Source organism: Gavia stellata, chromosome Z, assembly GCF_030936135.1.
Source record: "Gavia stellata isolate bGavSte3 chromosome Z, bGavSte3.hap2, whole genome shotgun sequence".
Lineage (NCBI taxonomy): Eukaryota > Metazoa > Chordata > Aves > Gaviiformes > Gaviidae > Gavia > Gavia stellata.
In genome coordinates, this window is record NC_082637.1 from 48,662,370 (window position 1) to 48,675,803 (window position 13,434).

The window sequence follows — 13,434 nt, forward strand, 5'->3', positions numbered from 1 at the left end:
GGAAGCTAATAACTCTGCTGGATATCTGGGTCTAATAAAAGTACATCTACTCTTTTTTCTAAAGACTGTGGTCTTCTGGCCTTACTAAACACAAGTTACTACAGGTTGTTTACTGTTTCAAAATAATTTCTTTTCTATGTTAGAAATTTTCTAAGCAAGATTTTCCAGCTTGAATAATATTTACCTTCTGAGTAAATATTGGTGGAATCCAAATGTAATTTCAACTCCACACAGCACTTATTAACCAAACTGTAATGCAGATTCTATATGAACAACTAAATCTGTCTTCAAACAAATTATAATATCATTATGGTAAATATTGTCTAAACAGATAAGAGCCACAGGAAATACCACAGTGTGATCATCCATTACTCAAAAATCCAGAATTCAGTATCAAGAATGTGTTTACCATATGGTACAAACCCTTGGCACAATTAATTGAAAGAAAGAACAAGTTAAATTTTCCATATTTGGGAATACTATCAAGCATAGAATGTTTATTTTATTATAGCCAGCATCCATGATTATTTGAACTAGCAAGGGTTTTTTCTTTGTTGGAATATATATGTGATCTTTTATTTAAAATACTTTTGTTTTAGTGAAAATACTGACCATTATTTTAGTGACAATACTGGCTGTTATCTTCATCACTGTAAATATACTTCTATAATGATCACACTAAGTTCTTTTCTGAATGCACTATATACAAGGAACAGTCAGGCATGCTACAGTGTAAGATGCATCCCTCATTTAGTCTTCAAAGGACAGGTTTAAGCAGCCTGCTCAGAACAAATATCCCCAAAGGGATGACTTTTGTTAAGTCATGAGCCAGGTACATGATTCCCACTCTGCTGTACTAGTAGGGGCAATGAACAACTGACTTCCTTTCTCTTCATGCCACTGTGCTTATAGATTTCTGTTGCATCCATACTCAGTATTCTCTTTTCCAGGCCAAAGAATCCCAGTCTATTCAGTCATTTCTTTCATACCAGCTGTCCCCTTTTTAATCTTTTAAGTCATCATTCTCTGAATCTTTTCCAGTTCTATTACATCAGTTTTGAAATGGGTGATCAGGTCTGCACTGAAGACATAAACAAAACACATATTTACACGGTGGGGTAATGAGGTTTTCTGTCTCATTCTCTACCAAATTCTTAGTAATTCTAACACTCAGTTTGCATCTTTTTTTCCTGAGGATTGACCTGATATTTGTAAATGGTTTATAACCTCAAGCTCTTGTCCTGTAGCAGCCCACAAACAGTCATTTAACATGGAAGGATGGAGGGGGTTTTTTGGGGGGTGGTTTTGGGGTTTTCTTGACATGTACAGTATGTTAGCAATGAAGCCAGAATTCTTTTTTTTTCTGTTTCATAATAGTTTTATATATATAAGATTATAAATTCTCCAGACCAAAATCTAGGCCATAACTCAATCTCAGTCTAATTTTTTTCTAATGTATTTAATGTTTATAGTACAAAAACCCACCACCAAAACCCAAGAAGAAGTGAATACACTTTTTTTGACCCTATCAGAGAAAATTTAAAATGGCAATTTAACATACAAGACACCACAGACAAATTTAGAAGGACTGGAAACTGAACAGACCAATTTGTTAACTAATTCATGTGTTTCTAGTTACGCATTTGGTACTGCAATGCATTTTTTCTACCTGTGATAAAGAGATGCCTTCAGTTAAGTTTTAGTTTGATGTGCTTACTTTGCACAAGGATGTGATCTTTCTCTCACACACAAAGTTATACTATTGTTTGGTCTAATTAAAAAAAAAAAAAGTAAAAAATAATTTTTTTCAGGAACAAGCTTTCAAAATGACACATACACTTTTCAAAGTGAGTATTTTGAGCTGAAGTTTATATGTCTGAGTGAGAGACAGAAAATGGTGAACATATAAGAATACCTATAGAGTGTAATAATTTTCATTGCTGGAATCTTTTCAAATATGGGTGTAATGTAAAGAAAAATACAGTCTCTATTGATTTATATGGCATTTGAAGATGAACCTGTAACAGTTCAACATTCGGAATGTAGACAAGGAAGAGGAATTTTATGAGAGCTCAACAGTTTGTGCAACATTACAATCATCCTGCTTCCACTGAAACTCAATGAAACATTAGCATGTTTTTGTTTTTTCCCACATCATGGCAATATTTTTCCTTTTGCTTTTTGCAAAATAGTAGGAGCATAGAGAGATGGAAAAGAGAAAGAAGAGAAGGTGAACTGGCAAAGTAAACTTCAGGAATCAATCAAAAGAATACCATTTCATTGAATCATAGGGTAATTCGGGTTGGAAAGGTCATTCAGTCCAACTTCTTGCTTAAAACAAGGTCAGCTATTAGGTCAGACAAGGTTACTCAGCGCTTTCCCAGTACCTTAGTTGGAATTTTAAGTATGTGTTGAGGACTGTTAAAGCAGTCTGAATGAGCTAAGTCATTTCTACCTGGATGCTTTGAGTATCTCAAGGGAATATCTTGAAATATGCTTATAATTTTTTGCTAAGCAACTATGGCAGAGATTCAGAATTACTTTTCAAAGATACCTATTTTGCTATGCCTGCTTAATGTCTGTCATATTAACCGTCACAGATTTCCAGGAAAGATCTCTTTTCTTCCTTGTACAGCAGGTTAGAAAAAAAAAGAGACAGAGTGCATAATTAGGCGCTTTTTCAGTTTATGTCAACTTATTAAGGGTTTGACGCTTCGAAGATGCGAACTATATCATCTCTTGATGAAGTGACTTATATGAGGCAGTACCTTTCACAATAATGCTCCACATACCATATGAAGTAGATTAGAGGTTAACAGAGTAATTTCACTTTGTATTACAGAAAATCTGTTTGAAGACAGATGAAGTATAGATCTGAATAAACATATGCAAGTGAGTTTTTTTAAAAAAAGATGTTATCATGCTGACTATTTATCTGTTACAAGCGGAACAGCCTGGACAGTACTCTGAGGATCCCATTTTGTTCGTCAGCCTCCTGGAAATAAAAATGAGTTATTAATCCAATGTTATTTAGAATTTATGACTTTCTATTCCCAAGTGCCATTTACAAACAGGGAAGAAAAAAAGACATAATTTAAATATATTTAATTAATATGTCCTAACATATAAATAATATATAACATTAATAAATTGTATTATCTTTCCAATTTTAGTATTTAAAATAGATACTTAGGTAATGATAACTAAAAATACATAAAATATATTAACTACTCACCAATTTTTGTCTGAATTTTGAGTTTGTTTTACCACCTCAACATCCACAGTTCAGGTGCTTAGGTTTTGAAATCACATTGTGTCACTGCATGCTCACAAAATACAAATGACATAACCAGCTCACATAATTTACAACAGAGTAACTATCTTGTAAACTTCTACCAGCTTCACTGCATCCAAAGTGTTTTGCCTCTTTGGAGAATGGAGACAAATTTGGCATTACTTCAGGTATCCACAAAACAGTGTGAAAAAGATGACAGTAGAACCATTGTTAATGAAAGAAGAGCTGTTTGTTTTCACTACTTGGGCATATCCAAAAGTTAATAAATCTTATACGTAAACATACAGACCTTCGCCTACAGTCTGCTACTAGCTGAAGTGCCTAAGACTTCATCAAATCACAGAAGAATTTTGCCATTAATCAAATCACAATGCATCACAGTGATATGCAACTGGACTAAATTCTTAAATTACATCTTTTTTTGACTGAATTCATCTGACTGGTGAACTGATGCACTGCTTAATACCAAGTCAACAAGGAAGAGCTGAAAATTATCACCTTCTTGAGGGAAGAAAAATAATTGAGGATAATGCATATCTTTGTCATTACTATGCAGTCAATTTTTTAAGCATCAACAGCAAAACAAGAATCATTACCCTCCTTTTTCAATTTCTGTAAATCTGTAGTGTCTAAGCTAAAGATACATAGAACACAATAGGTAACATTCAACACTGTTATGCATTTTGCTTAATTGTTTGGGTTTACCCTTCTGAACTGAGAGCTCACAAATCAGCAGAACATACTAACAATGCCAGGCAACCTTTTTAAATTATGTAAATGAACTGGTAACTTAATCAAGCTGAAAAACATGAATGGAAACTTTATATCTAGATCCTGATAATGCTTTTCAAGATCTTATCATCATCATTTTTAGTATTTTTTCGTCTAACATAAGCTTTTAGAAGATTAGTGTCATATATATGTATAATGTAATATAATTATAACATAACAAGAAATTGTAATATAGTTGCACATTATATAAAATATTGTATCATATGTAGTATAATGTAGATGAATGTGTATATATCTATAATGTTATGTTACTTAGAGCACTTTCAGTGATTGCTTTTGACAGTCATCACCACCTTGTTCAAGAGCTTTGCTATCTCATAATTTCATGTCATAACTTTTTGAAAGACTTGTTAAAAAAAAAATTAAATCACTCAGTTTTCTCAGCAATCTATTCATTCTGTTTTAACTACTGAGATTCATTTATTAAGACAATGAAAAATAACTGCAACAAAATTATTTCAAGCATTCTTCTAACTTAATTTTGTCAACAACCTGTTTAAGAATTGCAGGTAACTCTGGCAGTATTTTTTTCTCCAAAGTAAATGTTTGAAGTATAATTTTATTTTTTCAGAATCCCTGAAAATCCCTTTAGTCATGATAATAAACTAAGAAAGGGTATTGATATTAAAATTAATGTTGTTCAATGATATTTATTTTCCAAATATCCAATTTCTGAGTAAGAGAAAAGTTTATCTTCCACCCTTTTGCCAAATTCTAGACCCAAAAAAGGGCAGTTAAATCACATCCAACCTCCCATTAAATAATAGGTAGAGCAAATTCACTACCGTCAAATGGAAGACTGGTTTTTTTTTGTTTTGTTGCTGTTGTTGTTTTTGTTAGTTGGATTTGTTTGTTTTGTTTTGGTTCATTTAGTTTTTCCCATTGGCCTGATTCAAGTAAAATACAGACTCAAGCAAGCTACTAAGGAATACCAAACCTCACCATACTCAGAAATATCTTAGAGGCAAATTTCTAGAATTTTACTTCCATAAACTTGACATATGGTTAATTTACTTATTGCATAACTTGGTGCAAAATTTTCATTTCCCTAGCTCAGGGAGAAATCCATCAGTGGAGAATCAGGGGAATAAATACTGTTTTTTCACCAGGTGCTGCTGCAAATCTGAGGAAGGTCTCTGGGGGTAAGTTCAGATAAAATACTATCTGAGCAAAATGAAATGATGAGCTTACTGGGTTCCTTTGGGAAAATTTTGGGGCGGCATTATGTCAAAGTATTTTGATATAATGAAATATAAAGAGATTGTACAGGTAATCCAAAGAGTATTAATCCCTGAATTGTATTGCTGGATTTCCATTATTCATGGCATTTTTTGGGGAGAGTCTGGAGGAGGATATTTATGGAGAAGAGGCACATAAGAAGAGAAAGAACTGTAAACATGATGATATAACAGGAATGGTAGAAGTAGGATAGTATAAGAGAAATTTTAAGCTATTTTCAACCTATGAAATAAAGAAAAATTACAGTCATTAGTAATCAAAATCTTTAATAACAAGTTCTAATATTAAAATCTAGTCTTTACAAAAACATGAAAATTTACATGACAATATTTCTTTTATTAAAGACACAACTCTAAATCATACTCTTAAGCACTGACTTAGTGTTAACTGTTCCATTTCCAACATTTATTTATTTCATTATGGATCTAATGGTTTTCAGACAATGGCAGCTACAGTTCTAGAATGTCTCAGAATTGTTCTACTGGTCAACAACCTTCACCAAGGAAAAAGACTGAATGACTGAAGTTAAAAAAAAAAGTCTTTCTGAAGGACTGGAATGTATGGGCAGAAGCAATAGTGTAAGCTATTATAATGAATTTCAGTCAGAAATGAATGTGTTATGTAATGAAATTCGGGTAGAGTAGTAGATCTATGAAAAAATTATCAGGAAAGGCAAGTCTAATGAAAAATGTCATTTATTTAAAAAGAAGTCATAATTTATCTTTTACACAATAAGAATTTCAGGAATCTAGTGAAAAAATAGATCCAATGTTGATGAGGAAGGGACTGTAAACTTTTAATATTAGGGTGTCTTTTAAATGTCTACATACTTGTAGATTTTTTTTTTTCTTATGACAAAACTGCTTATTTTTTTCTGTAAAAGCAAAAGTATTTGTGAGTCCATGTGTTTACAATGCTATGGTCCGAAGTGATCAATAAATCACAACAGTGAAAATACTAGTGCACCTCCTGTAGCTAGATTGTCTGATAACTTTGATATCCAAAATTTTAATGAGAACTACATTCCACAAAGTGGATTAAAGCAACCTAAACCATAAACACAAGCACAACTGAACTTACAAAACCTTTAGTCTGCACACAATGCAGCACTAGTGCCTTATATGTAATTGTTTTAATTATACTGTATTAAATGCCCTGTAGGATGAGCATGCATCACACCATTATTTCAAAATATTTTTGAGCATAGTGTCAGGTTCTGGGTAGAAAGCACAATTCTCAGCATTCCTACCAAAAATGATGGAATTCTGATTTATTTCCTCCTATGAAGTAAAACTTGCTGTTATCAAGATCAAAGAGGTAAAATATCTGTCTCAAGAGCAGTAACTTAAGTTAGGATCTCAGTACAGACCTACAGTGAAGAATGAGGAACAACTGGTCAACAATGAATAATTAAGAGTAAATGTAAGATATATGAACACCACTGTACTCTTAATACTGAGGAAATACTCTTGAAATGTTAAAGCCTCTTAATATGTGAAGTTAATTTGCAACAATGTCAAATACAAAAAATCCTAAATAAAACATTGGTGTTATTCTACCTTTATTTAAATAAATAAACAAATTTTAAATTAAGGAAACTATTCCTACTGACTGTTTAATTAAAAGACTTAATTCTCTGTACTTCTTCTAAGATATGTTTGTCATATTCCAGAACACTTTTGTGGCTATTCCCAACTAACATTGGTTCTAAAGGACTGCAGTGCTAACTCTGCTCAATAAAGCAAAAGTACAATAAATCCAAGCACGTAGATAAAAATTAGGCTAGTGAGGGAATGGTGGGTGACATTTTGCATTAAAGACATAAGATTATATACAGACTAGAAACTTGATTTCAGTGCCTGTTGAATCAGGGACAATCCTTTTCTTTTCTACTGGATGTACACTGTCCTTGATGAATCAGTTCTCTCAGAATGGTTGTGTCACTGCAAAAGGAACTAAACTGAAGTGCTTACAAACACCTTAATACGGCAATTCTAGAAAAATTTCACTATTTGTCAGTGAAAAAATAAGTTATTATTCATGATTATCAGATAAGGTTTTACAAGTGTGTGACATCTATTCTGATGCTGAACCCTGCAAATCCTGAAACAGCAGTTCAGATATGTGGCTTGTTTTGTTCTGTGCAGTTTTGTGTCCAAGAAGAATAATTCTGACAATACTTCTTAATTCTGGCAACACTTCTTGGAAATAATTTTGTGTCTGGATATGAGTCCAGAATGCTGGAACAGTTAATTATATTTTGGGTACTAGATACAATGGCTTCAACATAGACATAACTATGTACATGTAGAAAACAAGCTATCTTTTGGGAAGGATGAGCTGCTCTTTTGACCATCACAAAAAAGCCTACAAAAATTAGGAACCTAACTTACAGTGTCTAGTAAAGTATTTCTAATTAGGTGGGACAAACCCTAGACAGGGACAGAAGAAAGCCATATCTGCTTCTAGAATTTGTGCACCAGAGAATGGGGATACCGTAAGTTCTCCAAAAAAATGAAAAGCACACTTTTAAGTAGCAAAGTTACATATTTAATCTATTTTTTTCATCAGAAATGAACAGGTAAATTTATTTGAAAATCTTCCTCCATTCCCAGCCTCAGAGTGAGACGGTTATCTGGCATAGAAAATTTTAGACAAAATAACTCAAGTTTGGCAGATGTAACCTTAGCATAGGCATGAGTTTTCTAATGGAACCTTATTTATAGCTCACACGGCAAATAAAATCTCTGTTTTACAAAAAAAAACCCCCCAAATTATAAGTACTTTTGCCTAGGTACACAGTATACAGCAGCATATGATCTGAGAAAATAAACAAGAGGTATCAGAGGTTTCCCAGTAGAATTTTAGGGACAAACTGGTCTTATGATATAAGGTGCAAACAAAATCAAAGGCAGGCCACAAAGACAAAACACAAAATAAAATACAGTACAGAACAGTTTCTATCTTGACTGCAGCTGAAGAATAGCTGTTGTTTCACAGTATATCACTTTTATTGTAGAACTCTCTCAGTTTCTAGCACATCTCTGAGGAATATCTTGAACAAGTACTCAAGTAAATCAACAAAAATGAACTATAACTCAATAAAAGTGCCTTTTACAGTTTTACAATTATTTCCATAGCATTTAAGTCATTGCCCTCATTGCAATTGTATCTGTCAGGAGCCCAATTAATCCATACGTTGGAATCATCACTCTTCGGTACACCTGACCCACGATAGAGATGTTAAACCTGTGTATGAACTGAGATACTCAAGAGAGCAAGAAATGGGAAAAGCAGCTTTTCATTTATAGGTGACCAGTTTAAATTCATTCCAACTCAGCAGTGACCGAATATCACTATCTAAAGACCTATGTGAAAGATTTTGTTGATCTTATTTCAGTTCCTAGTGGAAAGGTCCAGCATTCTGTACACCGTTAAAAGAGTTTGGCATTTTCCTTGCGTTTTGATTCTCACCAGCTTTCATCTCAGATTGGAAATTGCAATACAATGTCCTCTGATGGAAATGATTCTTCTAGGTTAGGAATTATGAGCTCTGCCAGAATGAAAGTAGATTCTCTACTTAGTTTGTGCCCTGCTGCAACAAAGTTAGTAAAAAATTAGTTGTTCCTTTTCCTGAATACACAGTATATTACAATCATATGGTCTTAGACCACTTATAAGATATTGGTGACGAGACTGCTAAAGTTATCAAACTTCAAAGAAAAAGGTGAACTTAAAAATCTAGAGTAGGACACAGATCATCTGCTGTAGATTTCTATTTCTTTTTTCATCCAACTTATGTACGATGGGAGTAATGTCATACTTATTTTTTCCAGATTAATTTTCTTTGCTTTATGTAAGTATGAAATATACAGGTAAGAAACCCCTTCTTAAATATATTAATGTATTAATTTAAAAAAAAAAAACATATTAACAGTATAATCACTATTTTTTTTCCTTTTAGGTTAGTGAAGTTAAGTTAGTTAGAACCTACAAATTTTACAAAAAAAGTATCTCACTTACTTAGAATAATTCCCTGCCATTTTTTAAATAAAATTAAGATAACCTGTAGAAACCTTGAAATAAATATCTTCTTTGGTTTTTTTTTTTAATCTGAACGTCACTAAAATAAGTTAATCAACTCAGAGGAGAACTTTGCTATTTTTTCATCCAACACAAGCAGATTTTTCAGGTTAAAAGAATATGTTCTGCTTCACTATCTAATTGAAAGAAACTCCCTTCTCTATTCAGCATAATTACCATCTTGGGAAGACTATCACAGCCTCCTCACTGACACCTTACAATTGTTTACGGAAGTTGCATCCTAAGAACCACTTCCATTACAGTTTTGGATTCAGTTTTTGCTCATTTTGGTTTACAATATTTGTATATTTTTTTCATGTCAGTATACACAAGATGCATATTATTAAGTGTATTCTCAAGAGAAACATCTTTTAGTGAATATCAAGAAAAAGATCTCTTTAGCTAATATCACGAACGTCTTCAATATTATGATCCTGTGGAAGGAACTTTGGCCGTACTGTGATCAGCTCAAGTTTAATTTCCGTTTCCCTCATATGAGACTGCCTGAACTAAATACCTTTGTCATCCCACGGATACTAAATTTTTAATCTTTTTTCTCCTAAGTGAGTTTCAGGATTTGGTAAAATTGATCTTGGTTTATAAGACAGCAGAAGTAGAAATATATGACACCCCACAGTATTAATTATCTAGTACTGTTATAAAAAAGTAATAAATACAGCTTAAATTCTAACCTAATCAAAAGAAATTTGACTCATAAAGCTCTTGAACAGCAGAATGTTGTTTATAGCAAAACTGTCCTTATGCTCTTCTCATCTATAACACCTTTTTCTTTCCATTAATGTCTTATGAGAATTAAAATGGTTTTATTAAAAAGAGTTTTACTGCAGTTCCTTTTTAAATAGCACTCCATAAGATGGTGTATTTATGCAGCAATTTGGGTCTCCTGATAATTTATTATCTGGAATTAAGTCAAATAATTTACATCACCTTCCAAGAGCATAACAGTAATATAATGGTAATTTCTTCCCTCCCCCTCCTGAATTCTACGTTACGAGGCATTAAATCTGCTAAGGAGGCAGTGGACTGATTTGTAGAAAGTGTTCAGAAAAGGAGGATTATATCTTCAAGTACGTGAATGTAACTGGGATGGAAATATTTTCTAATGGAAGACTTCTATTTTTCGCTCTTTCTTAATGGGACAAGACAAAGTCTTTTAATTTTACTGTCAATGTAAAATACTGCTACATGAAATAGAAACAGTTGCTTTTAATGAAATTACAGCATAACATTATACACACATGAATGTTCATTAACTGAATCTGTTTAAACAAGATAATAGATAGGAGAATTCAAGAAGTGACCCTAAAAGATGTACACATTCATCTGAGAATCAGAGGTCATACTGGGGCTGATCAGGGCTGACCATGATTATGTCAAACTATAATAAACTTAAATGATGTAGAAACTATGGTAATACCCACAATAAACCCCTAGTTTCATTTCAACAGACCAGCCTCAGTGTCCACTGTTTTTTACTTTGTGATATTGTTCACAGAAATGAAAAAATGGATGCAGGTAATTCAGAAGGCCTCTAGCTTGTTCCCAGCATGACAGCAATTTCTGTGCATGAATGACTTTCCCAGAAATCCATGATATCCAACAGGCAAGCAGCTGAGCCCATTGGAGTGGCAAGCAAAAGAGAATTAGGTGCTAGCTGCTGCAGTCCTATCTGTCCTGCTCCAACAACACTGCTCTGACTTTTCTTTTTTTAATGTATGAATAGCAAAGAAAGAATGGAAACGCATACCTACTGATCCAAAGTCACCACTGACAAAATGTTGAAACTGATAGTTTTTAAGTAGCTCAGAGAAAATACTTGAATATCTTTTAAGATTCCAGAAATGTTTAGAACTGTATATATCTGGTAATAGAATCATTGCTGATGGCACATGCAAGCATGCTAAAAAAGAAACAATACCATTAAATGCAAATATTTCATAGGAACTGAATTTAAATGCTGAAATGCTGAAAATATTTCTAGGCATGAAAACTGTTCATTTCAAAGAAATGTAATAGCTGGAAAAATGTTATAGCTGTTTTAAGGACCACAGAGTTTTCTTTATTATTTAAGAGTTACAAAATATCTTTCTACTGGTAAGCCTGAAAAGGTTAATTTTTTTTTTTTTAGTGGAATGTTTATATGGGAAAAAGTTCCTCTCCACGTAAAGTTTATAGCACTTTGTTGATTTGATATTATGTCATATATAAAACATGAATATTTTTTTAAACTGGATTTTTTCCAAATATTTCACATATTCAAGTGAATCTAAAATATATTTTTGTTAAAATTTACTGAGTTTAAATGTATTTGACATCAATAGATTCAATGTTTTTCTCCAGACCGAAATGCATTCTAGTGTCAGCACTACTCTTATGGAGAAATATTTTCATAGCAAACAGGTTTTGAGCTCTTCAGAGAAATTGATAATATTATTTCTTGGTGGTCTTTAATGCAAGTAAAAGAACAAATTAATAGCCTGGCAGTAAATCAAATTCTCAGCCTGCCCCAAACATGGCATACACTTCATTCAATCTTTTTTTTCTGGAACTTGTTTATGTATTTAACATATAGAAGACATTGTACACACACACACAAATATAATCTGGGTTCTAATAAAAACTTAGCCTTTGTTTAATTGTTTCCAAAATGTGATTTTTGGAATCACTCATACTTATTTTATTCTATATATTATATAATATTTATATATCATATTTTATGTTTTAGACTGTATAGGACTAACAGGCTAAATCTACTGAAGAAGATGCTAGTGAAATCCATGGAGTTTTCTCTGACTTGAGTAAATGTGCTTGACCTACAGTTCCCACGAAACATGCAACCAGAGAATGCCTACTAAAACAAATAGGGTGGGGTTTTTTTCTCTTTTGTCTCTGTTCCCCTTGGAAATCAAGGGAAAATAATAGATGGGTGAAAATGTCTTTCAAATTTCAATTTTATTTTTACCAAAGATAACATAGCAAAAAATAATTCTTTGTTTTTTTCCCTTTCCAACTCACTGATGAAATCCCACTACTCTGATCGTTTACGTTATAACTTAACTGATGCACTATATTAATTTTCATCTCCTTAAAAAGGATTTTGACACCAACAAAATGACTACCACATCCTAATTTCAAGGTAAGGGCATTATAAAGGCAGTGAAATGACGAACAATAAGTGTTCCCACCACATGAAAATACATCCACAAAATTACCATTTGTAATTGCATTGAGTCTTGTGATGTTTATAAATACTATATATGCTGAGATATAGTAACAGAATATGTGTTGATATAGTGCTCTATATACTGATATAGAATAATGTCAACAGACCATTAGTGCAGGAACTAAAAAAAAGGCTCACATTTTTAAAGGTAAATCACAATTCATCTGAGACACTTTATGTCAAATTAAAGCCCAAAGCAAGTTTTGCAATAACAAACCCAAAATTTCAAAAGACTTCAGGGGAAAAAAAGATATCCTGATAAATCCTTTACAAAATAGGCCCTGTAAATAAGTCCACTCTGTACAAAGAATCAGAATCAGAGAATCACAGAATCACTAAGATTGGAAAAGTCCTGTAAGATCAAGTCCAACCATCAACCAACAAACACCACCATGCCCACTAGACCATGTCCCACAATGCCTCATCCACATGTTCCTTGAACACCTCCAGGGATGGTGACTCCACCAATTCCCTGGGCAGTTTATTCCAGTGTCTCACCACTCTCTCAGTAAAGAAACGTAAACCTCCCCTGGTGCAACTTGAGGCCATTTCCTCTTGTTCTGTCACTCGTCACTTGGGAAAAGAGGCCAACACCCACCTTTCTGCAACCCCCTTTCAGGTAGTTGTAGAGAGAGATAAGGTCTCCCCTCAGCCTCCTCTTCTCCAGACTGAACAACCCCAGCTCCCTCAGCCACTCCTCATAAGACTTGTGCTCCAGACCCCTCACCAGCTTCATCACCCTTCTCTGGACATGCTCCAGCACCGCACCTCTATGTCCTTC

The 13,434-nt window shown here is 33.2% G+C and overlaps 1 protein-coding gene across 1 annotated transcript in view; it reads right to left on the minus strand.

The window, feature by feature from the left end:
• The window catches only part of CNTNAP4 (contactin associated protein family member 4), a gene marked incomplete at its 5' end in the record, with an annotated part of 190,638 nt that overhangs the window by 108,282 nt on the left and 68,922 nt on the right, over positions 1–13,434 (minus strand). The window lies entirely within an intron of this gene.